Source organism: Xiphophorus hellerii, chromosome 3 (genome assembly GCF_003331165.1).
Source record: "Xiphophorus hellerii strain 12219 chromosome 3, Xiphophorus_hellerii-4.1, whole genome shotgun sequence".
Lineage (NCBI taxonomy): Eukaryota > Metazoa > Chordata > Actinopteri > Cyprinodontiformes > Poeciliidae > Xiphophorus > Xiphophorus hellerii.
Window position 1 is genome coordinate 4,872,380 of NC_045674.1, and position 21,181 is coordinate 4,893,560.

Below are 21,181 nucleotides of genomic sequence, written 5' to 3' on the forward strand. Positions count from 1 at the left end.
CTGTTGATTTCAACCTTTTACTGTGGAACAAAAGGGTGATGGTATAATGTCATTTAATTGTTGTAATAGCTATCAACAGTCTCTTAAAATGCTCTTTTTTTCTGTTTTATCCAGCCGTCGGTTTGACATTACCTGACTGTGTTGTGCAATCAACTGATTTTCCATCTGCCCACGTTGGTTTTTATGGCCCCACCAACCCACATTGGACTGATTACAGCTGAAGGCAGATAATTGTTCACATTGGTAGTAAATCAGTTTCAGGTTTAAACTAAAAGCAGGCTATTATTTATTTCTTTATTTCATAGGGACAAGTAGGTACATTTAACATATTATATTCTATTGCACTTACAGCCATGACTAATTTGCAAAGCTTGTCCCTTGAGGGCCCTTTATATAAAAGACCATTAAAACACAGAAACACACCTAGCAACAATAAGCAAATAAACATGCCATGGTAAATTAGCTATGATCACATCTGACTTCTTTTTAAAACTTAAGATCACATCTGTTTTGTCCCCAGTTTGAATCCAGGAGTTCCACTGGTTAGAGCCATAAGGGAGGAAAAAAAAAAACATCTGCGCAAACATTTATGCATTCATTTTAATTAATAGAGCTTCATAAAATTTCTTAAACTTAAGTACATTTCATTTCAGCAGAACCTGACAGAGGTGTATTCAAACGGGTTTCCTATTCTAGAGTCTTCAAAACTCTGTAAATTATTCTTGGTGGTTTGATTATTGTGGCTTTTGCAAATACTCAGTTGAGAGAAAATCAGAGATTTGATTAAAACATTAGAAGCAGAAAATGGCAAACAACCCGTAATCATTCTGAAGTTACAGGATATTTATTTTTGCCAGTTTTACAGCCTTTTTTTACCATCCATCCATTATCTCTCATTATCTGGGGTCAGGTCGCGGCTACTTGGGCTAGCTAGTGGAAAGTACACTTTCATATAAGTATGAATGTCATTCATTCAAGTTTTCATACAAGATTTCATTTTTCAAGCCAGTTTCCAATCATACTTCTCCATGTTTAGGATCTCTGAAATGGCAGTGGAACATTGGTCACATACTGTATGTGTGAATATTTGCACTGAAAACATTTGAAGTGCAAAATAAAACAGTTTTTACTGTGACAACACAACACTGCTGGAAGTACAGGTGCTGTAAAGTTTGTTGCAAAAAATGTAATGTTTTTGAATACAGTCTTCAGCAGATCACTGATTGCCTCCAATTTCTATTTTTATTCTAGGAGTTTCCTCTGGGAATTGTTCAGTAATTGTGCCTCACCGTTAAAGAAGCCTCGCTGGTTTCTGCACAGCTGGATCGCAATATCTTAATGGGAGACAAGGTCAGGGATTCTTTGTTTAGATACTCCACAGAGGACAAAAACAGAAGAGAAATTGTGGTGAAACAAAAAGACAGACGTTGCTGATTGCAGTATGGGGGTAATTGGATCACGAAAAGGTAATTTCAAACAGGGTCACAGCCAGGCTGTGGTGGGCCTGCTTGTGTGTGTGTCTGTATCATTTTGTGGCACATTGTTGGATACACACAAGTCTGGTGAAGTAGTTCAGTCGATGCTTGTAAATCATTCTCTCAAGAACACATCAGAGATCATGACTGTTGTATTGTTTACATAGAAATAATAGATGAACTTCTCTCTCTCAGTTTTAACCACATTCATCAGAAACTGTCATCCAACACAGCCTGAAACCCCAGAATCTACACTAACAGATCGATAGCAGTGGTAATGAAAAGCTCTTTGGATAATAATAGTCTCCAGTTTGTTTTTAGTAACTCTGTTCTTTTTTGGAGATAGAATCAGCAATGAATTAGAACATCTATGTGTTGATGTCATAGATTTGGATAGAAAAGGACATAGCTGGACATAATTAGTTTATTTTTCTTAGTACAGGACCATTGGCAATTATCCAAACCTCTATTTAAACTGTTTTCTTATTCATTTGTCTATTGGTCTGACTGGCTTATCTGGTCCTGATTGATCAATCATTTGTGGCGATTGATCGATCAAGCTAAAGTTTGTTGTTTGCCAATGCTAATTACCATTGGTCATGTAAACCTGACCAATATATTACAATTAAATCCTGTTCTGATGCACTTTTTTCCATATTGTGTTTTTCTTTTGGACCTAAAAGTGAATTAGAAGAAGCCAAGCTTTTTTTTCCTTTTCCTGTTTTTGGTGTTATTAAAAACAAAAAAACTAAATAACCAGCCAATTTGTCATTATTTGATTTTCTATTGCCAATTGAGAGAAGAGCAAATGTGCACAGGTTTTTCTAAAACTGCATTTAAAACGTGCTGTTTTGCAGTTTTTCAAACTATAACACAACTTGATCCAGATACTCATGTGACAGAAAATAAATGATTGTTGGAAAAAGTCAAATAAGTACTGGTATAGATGCTCAGAGATGAACTTACACCACTTAGTGCTGGAATAAATGAAGTACAACATGACAAAATGAGAACCTAAAGAGGGAATTGTCCTTTAATGTCCTTTGCAATCTGCTGAAGCAGATTAATCCCAGAAGCACTCTGAAGTGTGATGAGCTGGTTAGACCTTCCTCCTGGATAAACTAGCACAGTGCTTCAGTGTGAAGACTCTCCCGATTTATGAGGCTTTAGGTGAAGCCCTGCAGTCTGTATTGTGATTGTTGCTGTGTATCGTTGAAAATGAGTCTACAGTACAGAACCAAACATGAACTTCACTGTAGTTTCCATTGCAGTTGGACAAGATGTATGAAATTAGAATTATGCAAAGATAATATGCTACCTAAGGGGTGTAACTTTTTAAATTGATATTCAAGAGACACCATGAACTTTAACAAAACAAGTATTTGGAGGAACACTTCTTTAAACTGGCAGAGATTACCATATTTGGATTATTCAACCTCAGAACCCAACAACCTATTATTTTAAACCGAAAACAGTTGGCTTCTTGATAAAATAGACTTTCTTTAAAGGAAGACAAACTGTAAAACAATTTAAAGTCATGTTTGACAGAAAAATCTGTGAATAGGTGAATTTATGAATACTGAATTGCAAAAAGGCAGTGGTCCACTTTAGTGGATTAAACCATAAAGAGTAAATATAAATTCTGGTCAGTGTTCTGTCCCCAACAACATCACACTTCATCTGTGTTTTAATCTAACTTGTGCTCACTTTCTTTGTCTGTTATGTTTTTGTTTTTTTTAATTTATATTTGAAGATCAAATGACAAGCCCCAACACAACTGAAGTAAACAAGTGCTTAAAATGATGTGTGCTCGCTACCTTTTCATGAGATGGATGCTCATTTGGCTTTGACGCTTAGTTACTAGCGGTAAAAACTGAGAAAATTTTATTAGATTGCTGACATGTCAAACCTGTCATAGCATTTTTGTGAATAAATTATTGACAAATCTGGTTATTGATAAATTTGGTTTTCCCAGTACTACCCCGAAAGCCTAAGGTTTTTTGACACACAGGCACATTTTTTGTTTGTATTTTGTTTATTCAGTCAGACAGCGAGTATAACCTCTTTCAGCTGAAAAAGACTGGAGTAAACGGAACATGTGCCAGCATAGCTTTGCAAAGGCCCAATTTGCAGTCTGCATTGTCTGATTAAAAGGAAACATCCCTGGTGTTGTTTGACCAGGCCCTTTCAAACACAATGCAATTTTTGTTCCATTCTCATCTGTTTTGCGCATTCTGTTTAAAGTATTGCTGAGGACAAATCAGTCAGAAGCTTTTTTCAAATTGACAAACATGTTTTATTTGTGTATCCTTCATATTGTCCACATTACAACAAGCTTTTGTCAAAGCACATGTCCCACAACCACTTAGGTAAAAACATGCTTCAATCAAAGTGATTATCTTTTGAAGTTTTTATATGAAATCATAGATGTGCTGCATTAATGATTGAATATAGACACAGGGTCGGGTCATTGTCAATTTAGTCTTTTATGTCTATCTAGATCATAAATTATCATGGTGACAATAGAAGAAACATGTTTCAACAGTATTGTTTCCATTAAAGTGCTTAAATGGCAACACAGTAAACAATCCATTTGGCTGTCAAAGCACATAGGGAAAAGAACAAGAGTAAATACATAAATTGTCTGTTTCACAAAATGTTGGGTTTTGGAGCTTCTTTTCCCCATTTTGTTTGAGTTGATTCCTCACATCGGCTTTTCCGGTGAAGACTACACTGTAACAAATTGTTGTATAAAAACGGCCAAAACTGAACAGTATCATACTGTTTCTATTGAAAACGGTACTGCACCGTGAAAAACAATGCATTCTGGGCAATTATTACTGTTTTTAATAAAATACTGTAATATACTGTGAGTAGCATTGCATTTTGGGAATGATGTTAGATTCAACGGCAAGGAGGCTCTTTAAACAGAACGCTACTGTATTTCTCAAGAAGTCACGTCGTTGTGACATGTGGAAGCAACCTCTAGAATTTTCTTTACAAGGACTATCCATTTGAATCCTGCATTTTATGAGCCAATCCGGTAAGTTGGAGCATAATTTATTTGTCAGATGTTGTCATGCAGTTGTCATTTTTAAGCAGACTGTAGCTGTTTGAAAGTTAGCTTAGTTAATCTGTCATGCTGTAATAAGGAAGCTAGCATAACATTATTTGATATATCTTGACCCTGACTCCTTAAGCATCATATGCTAATCTGAAATTACTGCATTTTCAGGCACTTTCTTGATATCAACCCTGAAAGAGGGACCAAGGCCAGCTGTGGCAAGATCGTCTCCAAGAGGACAGGAAAAACTGTTCAAAAGAAGTCGGTCACTGTCAACCCCTGTGTTTCAACTCTGCTAAAAAACCTCATGGACTTTGAGTGGAATTTCATATAGGTTAGTGAGAACTTTCTAACCAGGCTATAGATATTGTTGCCCCTCTGCGCAAAAACAAACAAACAAAAAACTATACAGGCATGAAGGCAACTTATCCCTGAACAGGAGTGTTCTTGAGAGATTTATTTTGGTTTCAAGGTCAGCATAATCTTAGACATCTCTTTTAATTTATAGCATAAATTTTGTTAAGGCTCCCACTTTCTGTTCTTCAGATGTAATTTGTAATTTTGACTGTACAGGCACAATGTTTAACTTATCTTGGCAGTGTGTTGTCAAATATTGTTTCATTGTTTTATCATTTGAAGTTGGAGCTCTGATTTTGCCCTAAAGGAAATTCAAGTCTAAATGTTTCATTTAAATTTTTATCAAACTAAAATTTGCAATTTTTTTCTATGCTTTAGATTGAAAGTTAAATGTTTCATTTGTTTTATGTTGCATCATATTGTTCCTCACTTCCACTAAAAGTAGTATTTTGTATTGAAAAAGTAGTGTGCTGAGTTGTACAATGGATTATTTCATAATTTCTTTCATACTTATTTTATTTCAGACTAATCAAAAGGCCACAATTCATGCTTTATTCAAAAACTCTTTAAATCAGTTAAGAAATTTATTTTACAAAATAGATGGTGATTTTCTTACTGTTTTTCCAGAATACGACTTACTTTGGGCAGTTTACCCTCAACATTCTTGTAGAAAAGGTTTAGGTTTAAGGCACACATACGTTGTCGTTTCAAAACCTTCTTCTTTATTATGTGGCCACTAAAGACTGTATATGAGTCAATGTTTGAGTTGGTTCTTTTTTTTTCCCAAATAAATGTTGGTTGACATGATGGAACTTACATTTTCTAAGTGTTTTTTTTATGTTTCTATTTTGTATTGGAAATTTACAGTAGTAAGCTGTATGTGAATTCAACAGTAATGATACCATAGAAAAACTGTAATATACTGGCAACACAGCTGCCAGTAGTCTACTGTAAATCTGATAAAAACAGCAATGTGCTGTAATCAAAAGATTTCTTTTGTGACAGTAATATACTGTAAAGTTGATTACAGTAAGGGTACTGTATAATTAACAGTAAAATGCTGGCAACCCTGCTGCCAGCATTTTACTGTAAAAATACAGGGCAATTTGTTACAGTGTACTTTTATTTTAAAAGTCTTACATTTAAAGATACAACTTGTGAAAGCAGAACCACTAAAAAGGGAAGCTGTATGTTGGTTGATTATTATTTTTTAATGAAAATCTGTTCAAGTTAAATTGATTTTTCTGTAACAAATCTGATTCAGGTTGATCTAATTTTCTGCTCCATATGCTCTGTTGATGATTTTTTTCTTCTTCTTTTTAGTAGGGGAGGGACATTTTTTATAGAGATTAAAATCCCAAGAAATCTTTAATAGGATTTCCATTTTAATTTAAACATATTTGCAAACATTAGATGCATCTTCATCTGTCAAAGCCATGCATTCATTTTGAAATATTTCTCTTGAAACAATGAATAAATAGTGTAGGCTTGACTTTTACTGCATATAGTTGTTTTTGTCTTTTTTTTATTTTTATTAATTAGCATGATCACTGTCTATTGTAGGGATGTATAGTTTTCAGAATCACTAAAAGGTTTTGGCTGATTTAGCTATCTTTTTATTTTTACTCTAGCTTGGTTACCACCACTGACATGCTATCAGCTTATATGTATAATTGTTTTACACAGAAACTGTGTTGAGTTTTACCCCCTGAGTGTATAATAATGTACCTGGTGTTCAGGTGAAGTGTCTGATTTCCAAACACTTCTTGTTTTTTATTCTTTTTTATGCCTTGAAAAAGATTCATTAAGATTTAACTCAAAGTTGCCTTGTTGTAGTCCTGCTCCATGCCACTTTCCCCTGTGTTTGAACCTCATCCACCAGCCTCTGCTGACTCTGAAAGCTATAAAATTTATATTTTTGGCAGTGCTGAAAGTTGCTGGAGTTTCAGAAAGCCTATTTGAAAACTTCAGCTGAAAAGTTTGCAAAGCTTTGCTAAACAGAGATGTTAATTAAACCACGATGATGATATGTATAATGATTTTGTAAAAAAACTACCATAAAAAAGGCAAACAAGTAAGGTTATCAGTCAAACTAGGACTAATAACACGCTACGTTAGGCAGGTAGGAAGGAGGTGGAAAGGTATTTCCCTTTATTGAGTGTGCACAGTAATGAGTTTTGTTGGGAAGAAAAAATAGGTTATTTTCTGTAGGTAAAACAAGACTTGAACCAATTTTCTTAAGCTATTTAATTTCCTGTGCAATAACCAGCATCCTGTTTCCACCTGGTCTCTGTGTTCCAACAGTACAGATGCTTTGATAATGTGCCACTTTTACATCTAGTCTAATCTACTAAAACAATTCAGACACATTTTAATTTTGCCTGATTTATAGAGCGAAACAACCTGGTTAGATAAAGAAAAAAGAAAACTTAAAGCTATTAGAAAAGTGTATGTACTGTAAAATTCATCAAAAACATTACAATGATTATTTTCAGTGAAGTTTGCAACGTCTAACCCTCAGAGCACCATGCTGGGAAATATTATTTGGTGTTGAGCTTGCTCTAGAAATACACCGTTCTGTCCTCGTGCTTGGCTGTGGTTCTTTTGTGCCCTTCCTCCTTTGGAAAAAATCCTTGATATGTTGAGATTGTTTAACTCTTGCACTCTTCCTGTCCCTTCAGCTAACTAGAGAAAACCACATTCTTCTGGCAGATAAGAGTTACAAAGAGCACATTTTCTGTTGCAGAGCTCTGATGTACAAGTCCTTTAACTTGGCAAAGTCAATAAAGTCCTTTAATTTGAGTGGTGTTGTGATTTTTACATTGTCAACATATTTTCCTGAATATTTGTATAGAAATGATTTTATTTTTGGTATAAAATGACATAACACTTTTACATTTAATAATGTTAACTTTCCAACACTGCCAGTGAACCATGGTGAGAGTTGTTATCTTGCCTGGAGTGGATGGAACCCTAAAAATTTACTCACAGTTTTCAATAACTAATCAGGGTCACAAAAAAATCTAAATCAATATTTTACACCTCAACTGTCTGCAAAAAAGGTCCACATAACAGTCAGCAATGTCTCACATTTGAAGGAAAATTTAAGAGTCTGTTTGCAAGATTTCAGTTTTCATTTACTTCCAACTGCACAGCTGGTTAATATCTCCAGATAGAGTTATACTTTATTCATATTTGTTATGAGGAAACTACTGTGAAGTTTGAGCTTTTCCAAAGTTAATCCTACTCATGAATGTGTCCCTTGGAACATGTGTTTCCAAGACTGGTCACTTTACTCAGCAAGGCTTAAAGGTCTCTAGTTTTGTGATGATAAAAGACCTGCCACTGGACCTGCCACACTTTGATCAATTCTTCTAAAGAGACGCTGCTGCCGAACTGATATTTAAATTTTTCAAATTAAAACCCCCAATTACCGCAGTTTCTTTGTGCTTGACCTGTGAGAAGACAGTTCTCTGAGATACCTTCGGCAGTGGGCTGATATTAACATACAGCTTGGTGCACAGCACAAGCATAAGGCGCCTGCACCGAAAGTACAGTGGATTTTTGTTGCCTTATTGTCTACCTGGATGCTGTGTGTTGATATAAACTGAACACAGAATTAGATAGGTGTTCTCAACAGTATCCAGTGTGGCTGTGGTGTTGGATAAATACATAGCTTTCCCATTGCACTGATGTCAGATGCTTTGAGAGTGCCAAAGCTCCTCGTGCTACCCACCTCATCCTTCTCACTGTCCTTTGCCAGCTTAACACAGCCATGTGCACGTTTATTTAGCAGCTTTTCCCCCCAGGGCAATTTGCATTCTCCTCATTCCTTCCTGTTTCTCCCCCCTAGGGAATCAGTCAAGGTGTTTGCACCGGAGAAGTTCCCTGAGGATGTCTACAAATTGAACAATTGGTAATTCCTGTATTCTATTAACATTTACAAAATTGTATCAAAATACTAAGAGTTTGTAAGCAGAAAAGTATTTTGAAGATTCTAATAGCTTCTGTAGTTCAAAAGAAGGCAACTGGACTTTCTTTCTTGGTTATTAAAAACGTTTTTTTTTCTCATAGCTTTTAAGATTAATTACATTTGGTGGTTATTCCTTGTTGATGTCATGCACTAATGGTTAAAAAGTCCAAATAGTGCCACTGTCTATTTGTTCTTTTTATATTATTAAATATTAACTATTTGTCTGGTCAATTGAATTTCAGTGCCATATCACTGTCAATTATTAGACAAATTGATAGAAAAGTAGGTCAAGCCATCAGTTTCAAGTATCCAGCATATTGTTAAGTGAAGCTTTATCAATGCACTACAGGGTCTCAAAAGATTAAGTAATACTATTATTGGGTCACTGCTGGAAAATTTCAGTTGATTTGATTCTTAAACATTGCTGCACTGTGTGATAGTCATGGCTATTGGAAAGCTGCAGGACCTGTGCAAAGGAATTGTTTAACCTTTCCCAAAAAATCTGTGGCAGGTGTGTATGCTACACTAAAATAGGTTGCAGAGTGATGTGGAAGGTTATTTTTTTTGTTTTTTTGTGTATGTTTTTCTGCATCAATTGAAATGAAAGACAATAGAGTTACGGGGCTTTATGGTCATACAGGTTTGGCTTTTTTATTCATGCATGTTCTCCTTTAATCAAAAACAGTTATACTGACAATGTTTAGGCTTATTGGAGTCATGTTTTGGTGAAAGCATGCCATAAAGTACAGACTGTGTACAAGGCTTTTATCCATTTCATCTTTTCATCTCTGTGAAAAACATACGTGCAGTTAAACAGTTTTGGCCGGCGTGGGAGTGAAGCGCAAAATAAGAACAATTCAGCATAAAAAACAGCAGATGGTGAGGCATATGAAGCTAAAGGAAGATGTCATTTCATTCTAGTGTAAAATGAAATCTGAGGTAATAAGCCAAACATAATGCAAACTGAACTGTGATCACATATTATCTGTGAAAATTCTCATTGCATTTTCTTTCCTGCCATAACTCATCTCTCTCATACCAATTATAACCGTTTAAAATAGCCAAGATAGCTTTTATTGCCAATCCAATAGCCATCATGGCCTGGAGGTTGTGTGTGTTAATATTTCATCTTCAGCCTAGTGAATACCATCAACTGGGATTTAACATTCTTTTTATTTAATTTTAAATTTCAATACAATCCCTGCTGCTTTGAACAGAGGTATCAAAACCATCTCTGAATGACAATGAGATTTATGAGTAATTAATGCTTTGGTGCAAGCCCAACTCTGTCCTTTAAAAGACACATGCTAATCCTGGCTGATGTAGGGATCAGAAAACATGCTGAGAAAAAGATGCTCAGTTTCAAATTCAGGTGAAAGCAATGCAGCCTGCAATGGCTTGTTGTTGGCTTGGTAACGTAGAGCACAGATTCCACTTGTTTTCCCCACAATATCCTACAAAAGATTACTGAGTAAATGTAAAATGCAGTAATTTCACCTATTTTTGGAAAATCATCCTTGGTGTCAACAACTGCTATCAAACATTTGCATTAAGTGGCTTTGACTCTTTTACATTGGTGTGGCCCACTCTTCTTCGCAGAATTGCTTATAGGTTACATGAGGCTTTATGAACACTAATGACCTGCTTTTAGTCAGACAGTTTCTGTTAAAAGTTGTTTTCATTCTACATGTTTGGCAAGAAATGATGAAACTGAACTCGACTTTCAACAAAATATCAGATATCAGAAATAAATCTTGATTTACCTCATAAAATAATTTCCCATTATTCACCTCAAGCCTTCTTGGTTTTAAAGTATTTTGCCCTTCAGAAACTAAATCAACTTTTGACGACTTAATTTACTCGCATTTGCATTACTTACTCAAAACTTCATTTATTTACGCATAATAGCACATTTTTCTTTGCTACTGAGCTGACATTATGACCAACAACATGGGTCACCACAATATAAAGACTAGTCTAAATATGACAAACATTACCTGGAAAAACTACATTGGGCAGTAGAGCACAGAGGTTATCCCCACAAGCCATCCCTTTCACATTTCAAAGGTAATCGGACAGAAATGTTTAAAAATGAATACAATCTTCTGACACTTTTGGCACATTCAGTTGTACCAAATGTTGTGCTAACTGTAAAGTTTTACAACAATTACAAAAGAAAAATGTGAAAAATAAGTGTTTTGATGCTGGCTGTCTCCATTAGCAACATTTTGATATATCTGTGAATAAGTGTCTTTTTTGTTGTTGTTGTTGTTGTTTGAAGGATGCTCCTTTCATGAGGAAGTTTGGAAAACAAAATAAGACAGCTAAGTCTGAGCTTCTCTCTTCTTTATCAGCAAATAAAGAAAGGTACAGTTGGACATGCTTCTTTTTGAGGATAATGTAGCTACTAAAACACTGAAATCAAAAAGAACAGGTCTGTTCAGTAAATCATTCATTGGACAAGCTAGAAAAAGTGAGCTTTTCAGATTTCACTATGGATAAAGGTTTGCTGAAAGAGTTTTTCACTCATTTTATGAGACCAACAGAGGTTGTTGTTGATGTCTTTGGCACCTGATAAAAGAAACTGATGCTGCCTCTGAAACTTGCTGATAAAACATTGATGGCTTTTGTCTGAATAAAGTCTGCTCATGTACCGTTAAATATTGCAATAATATACCTGTGTTTTGTCAGCCAGCTCTTTTTATGTTTTATGTTTATGTTATATCACATCCTTTTGCTCTAGATGGCAGAGAGCACCATGTTCTCCCCTTTTAAAAGCAGATTCTATTTATGAAAACATAACACCCTGTTCTCATGAAATCTCTTGCCTCCTCTTTCCTATACAGCCTCATCCAGGTTTCCTCTTCCCCCGGGTCACCTGGATACATCTCACAATTTAGACTTGTAACGCTATTGATTCACATGTAAACAGGACACTGTTCTCATTTCCCCATGTTGCCATTTCTCCTTAACTCGTACATGGAAACCTTCCTTATCTTTGCATTATACCTTGAAAATAAAATCACCGACTACATGAACCAATGCATGGGAATTTGTGAGGTTGATGTAACGAGCATGCCAAGTAACTTAATTAATGTGAAGGAATTTTATTCGCAGTAGGTAAAAAAAAAACAAAAAAAAAAACAGTAATTACCCAACTGACATACTTCATGTTTGAAGTACTACTATTTTAGAGAAGTTGAATCATTTTTGTACCCACAAAAATGTGTATTTGAAAATGGTGCCACTGCCTCAGCAGTTTATCCTTCTTTTTTCCCGTACTTTCTTTCTGACATTTAAGTTAAACAGACTTGCTCTTCTTTTTTATTTCTAATTTTCCTACGTTGCACCTAGTTAATGTAGTCCCTGACACAATAATAAACTGAAAGTCATTCACTGCGTGTTCATCTGCAGGCAACCAGCTTCATCTAACTGCTCAGAGACCACTTGGATTGCTCTGCTGTTCTGATGCTTATCATCAATTTCAGTTTGGGCCTTCATTTAATGGGCTGGTCTTATTTCACACTGAAAGGTAGATTATATGCATTATTCACATTCTAATATTGTGGTGATATTACAAATCCTCCCTCGCTTCTCGTCTCCGCCACATGCAAACAAACGCCCCCTCCCCTACACACTCTTGCCTTACAGTGATAAAATATGTGCATAGTTTTTACAGCTTCATCAATTGAGGAGGCGCACAGAGGCATAAGAGATTACATACAGAAGTTCCTTGAGCTTGTTTTTCTTGTTTCATCTTCCTCACATGGCGATGAACTGCAGAGCTTTTCCTTTCCGAGTCTCCCTGTGCGGATTTGTGAACTTCCAACTCAGTCGCAGCAGAAAGTATTGTAAACAGGAAAACAGAGCTGGGAGCCCTGGGTAGGGGAAACAGGTTCTTTTATTTGTGAGTTTAGTAAAGAGAGGTTCAGTGCACCAGGCATGTAGCTGAAGGCCTTGGAGGCTCCCCAAAGCAAGAGGCAAACTTGTCTAGCTGACCACAATGCATTATTTAGATCAACGCTGATGGAAGATGAGGGCATCTGCAGGGTAGCTGGGCTTGACATGGATTATAATGTTTTTTTCCAATGACAAAAAAATGAGATTCATGTATTTTACTTCATTAGCATGATGTCTTAGGTGTTTGGAAAAAGTGCTAATTTCTTAAAAGAAAGCAGCTTTTCTGAGATTGTGTTTTTTTTAGAAATAGATTATTAAAATCTTCTTCTTTGTAAACATGACTGCTCCAAAAAAAGCCCTAATGCAGCAGTTTTTGAGCAAAACTAATAAATGACAATGTAAACAGAACTAATAAATGTTCCACCACTCAGCCCAACAATTTATTTGAACATTGAAAATATCAGCAGAAAAATCAAGCATTTCCAGGGAATCCATTTTACTATCTGATGCTTTTTGTCAACCAAACAGTGCAGAAGGACATTGAAATTAACTCCAGCTCTCCGCAGACACTCATTTTTGAGTCCACTCTGCAAACAGCAATTTATTTAGGTTTAAATTTGCATCAATCTGCTTTAGCTTTCCCTTCACTCAAGCTATTTCGCGAGCAAATTTAACTCTGTACCTAGCCAGAATAAATTTAGCATCTGAAAACTGAGAGGATTCATTGATCTGCAGCATTTTATTTGCCCTACCAACCATTACATGCATACCATTTGGTTGAAGTACATTTTGATGACCAACTAGCAGCAGACAGACTTTAAAGTGTATGGGTGGTGTCACATTGTCCTTAGAATAAGGTTTTGAAAACTACATCACTGTAGCATAATTAGACCTTCACAATTAAAAATTTGACTAATTATGAGGCGAGAAGACATGTTACATGTACCACTGTACAGTTCCTCAATGTAATGTATTCTGGTTATAGTGATGTTGATAAATGTAGGGATGACATCCAGTGGGATCAAAGTATCAATGCTAGTCACAACTGAATCTTCAGTGTGTGTGAATTACATTACTGGACTCACCATAGAACACTTTTATGGTGAGAAATGGATTTCACAAAATAAAGCTTCACATTTACATGGTGTTTTGGTTTGATTTCCAAATCTGGACTGAAGATCTAATCTCACAACGTTCTGATCTTAAGTTGTAAACTTTTCCTATGCAGTGTACAGGTTTGTGTGTGACCTTCTTGGCAACTCCTGGCTACTTTTACTGATAGATTTTTCATAACAGAAGAGAGCATGTTGCTTTGTAGGAATCTACACTGTGATCTTTTATTGCAATGTTCGCTGTTCTTGCCCTTTCTGAGCTAAAAATATCCATTTTTGGAATTAATCAGGGAGGTTGTAACACTCCAGATTAGTTTTGCTTGTAGCTCCGCCAATTTATTATCATGAAAGGGAATAAAAGGAGCTTTTTAAAAGCTGTATTTATTCAGTTAAATATTGTGTTTGGCGGCTTCATGACGTCTCCAGAACAACTGGCAGCACGGTAGGAGAGGGGGAGGAATTGTATGTTTGGCTGTAACCTTTATACCCCCCTTGATGACAAAATTGAATCAATAAGTTAATACAAAATATTGGAAATATAAGGGCAAGAAGTCACAGTCCACCTGCTATGACCTTTTAAAAGAAATCCAATGAAGCTGTATCTAAAAAAACAAACAAATCTTACGCTGCCAGGATTGTCTTGGCTTTGCAGAACCTTTGCATTAAAGCAGCAGAAGGTGAGAGAATCTTACAGGATCAGTCCAAATCAGAGCAACAACCAAGAGTTACATCACAACGCTCACAGCTTCCTGAAACACCCCCTGCGCTAAATGGACTTGTTTGTCTACCAAGGGGGTCCTGTCAGGAGCTCTGATGCCATTAATATTTGATGGAGGTAACCTTTATCGTATCCCACTGCTGCCGATGACCTTTTTCATTTTAGCTAGACTATATTCTTCAGTAACCTCACTTGTCCTGATTCTGGTTGGACACAACTCAGACACAAATTGTTTCAAGATCCAGATTCAGTCAGAACAGATTGTTCTTATTTTATTCACAGAAATTCTTTTAAGTAATTTAACAAGCTATAAACCTGGGATATAGTTATTTTTATTTTTTTCAAATCATGAAACTTCAAACATGATGGTGGCTGACTATTACAACCTGTAGGAAGGTTTTCTTATTTGATGTATTATTGTCAACACATCAAAAAAATCCAGAAGGTGATTCAAACAAACCTCAAACTTGTCATTAATAACGTTGTTTCTAATTTCTAGAGTAGTGTAAAAGAAAAAAAAAATGTTTCCCTTACAAATTTCTTAGGTTGACATGTAAGCCAAATCTGTATGTCCATAATACCCTATAAGACTATTGTCTATTTGTCTTTCATTTACATTGGTGCAGGAAAACATACACAAAAAAAAGACAAAAAAACAACCATAACCCTGATCTTATTCTCAGATCATCAAATAAATCTTAATATTGACACTAAAACATTGGTAAATATCAGTGGTTTGAGCTCATACTTTTCAATAAGCCCACATCCCTGTACAAAAATATATTGTTTTTGGTCTGATAATACTTTAATTGTGGTGTCTATGTTAGCTTCAGAGGAAAGTTGTTAGGAAAATTATCCTCCTGTTCATTTACTCATGAGTTTATTTTACAAGTTATCTTTTCATATTATTCTTTTTATATTATTCTTCTTTTTATATTTACTTAACTTCTCTTTCTTTTGTAGTATATTATTAACTTTGTTTAGGATGTTTGCTTAGAAGCTAAAAACGTTAAACATTCATGTGTTATTAGTTCCATATGTAACTGATTAGTTGCTATAATTAATAGAAATAGTGGCTTTAAAACATCAGTTTCTATGCAACCATTCAACATAATGTCTTTCAATTACTGAAAAATGAGTTACTTAATAATTAATTTTATTGAATATGAATATTTATTGAGTTGTCCAGAGTTGGACTTGATGTTGTGCCTTGAGTGATTGCCCTGCTGCATCTCTAAAATGTGCAAGGATGCTTTATAATCCCAATTTTGTGTAAGCAGAAGATTAATTGCGGTCCTGCTGACACAAGTATTGACAGCAGGAGGACCAAAAGTTGGGCTACTTGTTTTTATTTTTGTTTTTTTTTCCAGATAATTATTTCTTTTGTTGGATTTTTAGATAAATGTTCTCAAACTGAAGATTGGATGTTTTTCCAAGATTTCAGACTGATATAATTTTACAGTCATATAAGTTGAATGCTACTGTTTTTTATGTTCATCAGGCGTGACAATAACCGTGGCTGTGTGTGTACTCCCCAAAAATTAGTTTGCATGATTTTTTTTGTGTTATTCTAAAATGTAATGGATATAATAATTTTTTTCTAAAAGAAAAGTAAATAGTTAGTATATTTGTGGTTTGTTTGATAAGTCTTAATGCTAAGCAACTGTGAAATTTACCATTTTAAAATGGTTATTGCAGGATCCTATTTTAGTGTTCTGTAAATGCTTGTACAACATTTTACTTCTCTTCCACTCTTCCCTCTCTCTGAAAAACAGTCTTCCCTGCTTCGGCAACATTTGATTTCCCAGGAGATACTCAGCAGCTAATCGGATGATTTAAACACTAATATCTTCAGATTAAAAAAAAATTTTTTTGCTTAAGCAATGCTTGCCAGTGTCTTGCCAGTTTTGAAAGTAACACTGTGCAGCTCAATATCATATTAGAAAACTATCTTCAATTTCATGTAGTGAATACTGTTCTATTTAGTCAGACAAAAGAACAAAAAACCAACTACAACCTAGTCATCACACAGAAGTATGAGAAAACGTGTAATCAAGATCATGTCCACCTATCAGACAGACAGACTCATCCATTTTGATTCTAACTAACTTACAAAACATGCCTTCCTGCTGCAAGTACATTATTTTACTGACATCAAAACAGAAAGTGGAGAAAAATGCTTTAAAACAAACTCAATCTTGTTGCCAAGTGATAAGATTAACTGTACAGATCATAAACCAAAACTGGATTACTGCCTCAATTTATGCTCTATTTTAACTCCTGTACATTCAAAAGCTTTTATAAAATGAAATGAAAAATTCAAATAACAGTAGGTTTATAGTAGCTCTGTGTAAAAATATCATATGTTCAAATCAGTTGAACACGCCTGCGGTAGTCTGCACTTCAGTTGAGGTCATGTGTGTACAGCACAATTATTTTAAAAAAAATTTTTCAAGATTTTCTTAATAGCAGTATTTGCAAGGAAGCATGTCAGTCAACATGTCTAATGATTTTAAGTTTATAGTCAGACAATAGTAATTAACATTGATAATGTCTGACCGCCCGACGGGTTTTTGCAAGGATTGCAGTAACCTTCAGCCCTTCGTGGTGAACAGTGACCAAATACTTTACTCTGATTGTACAGTTTACTCCCATACTATACAAAATGGGTGTGCAAGCAATGTACTTATTTCATAAATGTCACTAAGCACACGGTTTCACAAAATGGGCTTTAAAGGCTTTAGGTATACCTCACATGAAACACATTTTATGATAACATGCATAGAAAAATAAGTAATTGTGCAACTGAATTTACAATTTAACAAAGACTGTTTTAGAATGGTATTTGGGTGCATTTGTCGCATAACTTACGTATGCAATTTCCCTTTTGATGTGCACTCTGTCTTCCATATCAAGTGTTTCATTCACACAGTGTCTCAGATTTTGTTACTTTATTTTCATGTCTAGGAGCAGTCTCGCAGAAAGCATATCAGTCTTCTTAAATGGGTCAATTTAAGTTGCTCTTTACACCGTACAAAATTCAGAAGACAAATAGGTATAAAATTGCTCTAGGCGACACTGGATAATGATTTTATTTCATTCGCCGTGCAGTGTCCGGCAATACTCGGGCAGATTGTTCTGGGAGCAGATGTGTTTGTGCCATTGATCTTGGCCATCTGATAAGGAAAGTCAGCGACAAGCTGTTAACCTCAAACAGTGGGAGCATTAATCCATTTCAAAACATCCTGCTGCTTTTCACCTCGCTCTGCTCAATTTTTCCTCTTGTGCAGGCTTGCTGGGGAGAGCAACACAAGCTCTTTAGTGTTCCTGCCTGCCCTACAACTATTTTCTATCTACCCTCAAATATGATGAATTAGCTATTTCTTGAGGAACCATCAGAACTCCAAAATAGGCTGGTATTGGAAAACAGGGATCGGGTTGTTTCTTAAAAATCCAATGAATCACATTTGCTAGGGGCTACAAAGATTTCATGTGACTGCAGCTTTATACTGATAAGAGATTGAATAGAGAGTTTTATTGCCCTACAGCAGTTTACAGGCTTTCAGTCAACAGGTCAACCTGTTTCGAACAGTGCTTCTGTAATGAGAAACGGTACCTCTGAAAAGCATAAACCTCAGGGCGGGCCCCCAGAAAGATACAAGACTAGGCACTAATACATATGTTAAAAGAAGTTGCATTAAGGGAATTTTACCATTAATGATTGTTTTTTAAAAAAAGACCTGAAGGTTAATTGAAAGTGCCTGAAGGTAATTTATTAAATCACTTAGTATGAAACTCTGATTACGAATGAAAGGTGCCACTGATAACTGCTTCAGGAGGATTGCGTGTCATTACAGGTTTTACGCTCAGTTCCAGCACAAAGTCTGATGTAACAGTTTCTAATTTAGCTAAAGTCAAGGGAAAGTCATCTGACAGTTGGGATGACGACTGGAGGATATGAAAACTGATTGAAAACCTTAAGAGGTGAGTCAGGGAAAGTATGAAAAATATTAAATGCTGGTTTTCTGATTCTGACATCAATGTAGTTAAGCCTGTGTTTGGTTTTAAAAACATTTCTGGAAAGTTTTATCCACTTGTCCAAGCATGGTTAACCAACAGGACATAAATAATAAAGTTAAATTCAGTAAAGTAAAAAAAATGCATTATATGTGCTTATTGTGTTTGATTTAAGAAAGGTTAATACACACAGAGCTTCTAGAGTTGTGCATTTTAAATGATTGATGTGCATTTTGTAGCAGTCTATTGAGTGCTAAGACTGTTTGAACTATTACTGCTTGTTGCAATTTATTGTTATATCTTGTCTCTGTCATTTAGTGACAAGAATATATTTACATTTACAATAAAACTTAATCAACCAACCTAATTAACTAGCTTTTTTGCTAGTTAATTACAAACATATGTTTGGGTAGTTTGATTATCATTCCAAAAATAAGTCTGGTTCATCACATAAAAGTCTGTGTATTGGTCTGATGTGATATGAACACTTCTGTTGATGCTTTTCTTCAATTATAAGTTTGCATTTGAGTCTACAAGTTTCAAGATTTGGGTTTGATAATTGTATGTGGTACTGAAGTGTTGGGGTCAGATATACTACAGCCTTCACTACACAATTGTTTTTGTTATTTAGTCTTTCTCCTGCCACTTGTGTTTCCTTGTGATTTTTATTGAGTGATCAAACTTCTCCCATATTTAGTTCATAAATTTTGGTGTCAACACTGATTCTTTAACTTGTTTCTTCCTATTTATTTGCTTTGTCCATTGGAGGTTGTAAACTTACTATTAGAATAATTCCAAATTCCAATCATAGTAAATGCTTCCTTTTTTAGAAGTTAAATCATGTGGAATTTCATGTCAACATATTCCTAAATTTTTTGTTATGTAGGCTCTGTAGGCTTAAATAAAACTCCCAGGCTGTATATCCAGCTTGAAAAAGAGGCCACTGAATAGCAAATTTGTAAAACCAGTCCTAAAACACTGGAAGCAAGTGAAAGGAAGCCAAAATCAATGTAACAGTATTTTCTACCACTTGTTGGAAGTCTGGCACTTGACTTATATACAGTCTGGAAGAGGATTACTGAGGCCAATAAAAAACCTTTTACACTAATCAGGACAGAGAGAAACAAGAGCTAATAATATGACAACTATACAGTTTAATGTGTCTAAAAATCTTGTTTATCCATTACAAGTAAAGATTATACTGCAGTGTTTTACTTACTAAACGTTGAAGGCTATCACTGTCGCAGTATTTCTTTTGTCATATTATTCTGGATTTTGGTGTTTGGGTAAAAGCTAAACGTTGATACAAAATATATCTTCTGTTTTTCCTTTTTAGTTTTGACCACACAAATCAAAAAAACAATTGGTAATTTGAATTGTTTCTGCTAGCAATAAAACCAAATTCTTCATGTCTTTCTCACTTTAAACATCAGCATCTAAAGGAATATTTAAATTTAAACCTGACAGCTGAAACATCTGTGATCCCTTAATTACTAAGGACCGTTGTGTGATGTTTTTGTCTTAGAAAGGAATGTGAACGTTAAATTTAGTGTTAATTTATTGTTGTTCTGAAAATTTTGTAGGAGGTATCTTACACCTAAAATTGAAACATATTTATCTTGTATACTTTCAGCTTGACTGACTTCTCCAGAGTTTCAGCCAGCATCTGTGAGTAGGTTTACCTGTAAACATTTGTTAACACTAAGCTGGAAAAGAGCTCCTCCTGTCCTCAGGTTTTGGCAGTTAAACATGCTCTCAAGTTTCACCAGGCAGCATGTTCGTGCAAATTCTCACAATCGTTCTTGAACCAGAGAATTAAACCTGTTATCTGGGAAGAAAATACCTTTCAGACAGTATTGCATGCCTGGCTGAGGTCTTATTTGCTTTACTCTGACATGTGCTTTCCTTGTGCCATAGACAAGCTAACCTGTTTAAATGTAACGATCTGGATGTCTGAGCATAATGCAGTTTGACCCGTTGTTAATGATGTCCTGACACTTGGTTAGCAGACCTCCCTATTTGGCTAAAGACATCTAATTTGAAGTGACAGAGTTGCACTTGTTTCTCACTCCACACTGTGTTTACCGGAAGAATATTTGGGGTGATGTGAGAGGTGAAGGACTCAGATGGTTTGGTGGGTCAAAGGGCTACAGATTCAAAGAATATAATTCTTTCTACTCAGCTCCACCTTTTCTATGTTTGACATTAGGTTTTTGCTTCTAATTGAGATATTTTTAAAAAAAAATATAACTTTGGAAAGAATTAGGATAATAATGATTTACGAATACTTTCCTAGTCATTGGAAAAGAGCTTCTTAAAAGTTGGTGATGATTGACCAATGCTATTGAATAAGCCTTTAGAAAGTTTTATTTAATTATTGAATATGTTATACCTTTTGGAGTGGTGGGCTGGTTTGGTAACATTAGTGTGGTAAACTAAAGCAGGATAATGTGCATAGTTGAGATCTGTACAAAGACTGCGAGTGGCGCTTCGAGAAACTTTAATCAGGTCTTAAGCACAAAAGTCACTAACGGGCCCAGTATGGTCAAAGTTAAACAGTTTCAT

At 35.3% G+C, this 21,181-nt stretch overlaps 1 long non-coding RNA gene across 1 annotated transcript in view; it reads left to right on the top strand.

The window, feature by feature from the left end:
- The first annotated feature begins 1,255 nt into the window (after positions 1 to 1,255).
- LOC116716348 (uncharacterized) overlaps positions 1,256 to 21,181 on the top strand; it is a 31,436-nt gene continuing 11,510 nt past the window's right edge. Inside the window, exons 1-2 of the long non-coding RNA XR_004338434.1 lie at positions 1,256 to 1,466; positions 8,750 to 8,812. This is a non-coding gene — a long non-coding RNA (uncharacterized LOC116716348). The remainder of the gene's footprint in view (positions 1,467 to 8,749; positions 8,813 to 21,181) is intronic.